Source organism: Myotis myotis, unplaced genomic scaffold (genome assembly GCF_014108235.1).
Source record: "Myotis myotis isolate mMyoMyo1 unplaced genomic scaffold, mMyoMyo1.p scaffold_m19_p_4, whole genome shotgun sequence".
NCBI classification, from domain to species: Eukaryota; Metazoa; Chordata; class Mammalia; order Chiroptera; family Vespertilionidae; genus Myotis; species Myotis myotis.
The window spans coordinates 14,728,657-14,730,101 of NW_023416346.1; positions in this window are offsets into that span (position 1 = coordinate 14,728,657).

The following is a 1,445-nucleotide window of genomic DNA, read 5'->3' on the forward strand; positions in this document are numbered from 1 at the left end:
GAACGCCTTTAGCTTTTTCTTATCTGTGAAGCTCTTTATCTGACCTTCAATTCTGAATGATAGTTTTGCTGGATAGAGTAATCTTGGTTGTAGGTCCTTGGCATTCATCACTTTGAATATTTCTTGCCACTCCCTTCTGGCCTGCATAGTTTCTGTTGAGAAATCAGCTGACAGTCGTATGGGTACTCACTTGTAGGTAACTGACTGTTTTTCTCTTGATGCTTTTAAGATTCTCTTTTTGTCTTTTGCCCTTGGCAGTTTAATTATGATGTGTCTTGGTGTGGTCCTCTTTGGATTCCTTTTGTTTGGGGTTCTCTGTGCTTCCTGGACTTGGAAGTCTATTTCTTTCACCAGGTAGGGGAATTTTCTGTCATTATTTCTTCAAATAGGTTTTCAATATCTTGCTCTCTCTCATCTTCTGGCACCCCTATAATTGGGATGTTGGTACACTTGAAGTTGTCCCAGAGGCTCCTTGCACTATCTTCATATTTTTGTATTCTTTTTTCCTTCTTCTTTTCTGGTTGGGTGTTTTTTGCTTCTTCATATTTCAAATCTTTGACTTGATTCTTGGGATCCTCTAGTCTGCTGTTGGATCTCTATATATTATTCTTTATTTCAGTCAGTGTATGCTTAATTTCTAATTGGTCCTTTTTCATATCCTTGAGGGTCTCACTATATTTCTCAGAGGTTTCTAGAAGATATTTGAGTAACCTTATAACTGTGGTTTTGAACTCTATATCCAGTAGTTTGCTTTCCTCCATTTCTTTCATTTTTTACCTGTTTCTTTGTCTCTGCATTTTGGCTGCTTCCCTGTGTTGATAGAGTGGCTTTGTGTGCTAGGTGTCCTACAGGGCCCAGTGGCTCAGCCTCCCTAATTACCTGAGGTGGACACTCTTGATGAACCCCTTTGTGGGCTGTGTGCACAGTTTTGTTGTAGTTAAGCCTTGATTGCTGTTGGTATCACTGGGAGAAATTGACCTCCAGGCCAATTGGCTGTGAGGACCAGTTGTGTCTACAATGGGAAAATTTCTGTGCTGGAGACACCCTTATAGGGCAGGTCTTGCTTCAGTGGGGCTTTGGTGCTCACTGAGTCTGCTCCCTGAGTGTGTCTCTTATGGATGTGAAGAGTTGTAACCTGGATGGTCTCACCCTGACCACTGGGTACACTGGCTCTTGGATCTCCAAGGAGGTGCAAAGTCAGCCACTGCCTGAGGCCACCCAGCAGGAGCTACAGAGAGATCTGCATATTCCTCCTCTTTGTTTGGGTTTGGAGATGCCCATATGAGGCCCAGCTGTGAAGCAATGCAGGCTACTGAGGAGCCTTAGGCCTTCTTTTGGAAGCTCTGGGGTTCTTTGACCCAGCTGCAGTTTGACAGGTTTTTAGGCTGAGAAAGGCCAGGCCATTCATATGCAAAAGCCTCTGCTCACAGCTTGGGTGGGTTGTA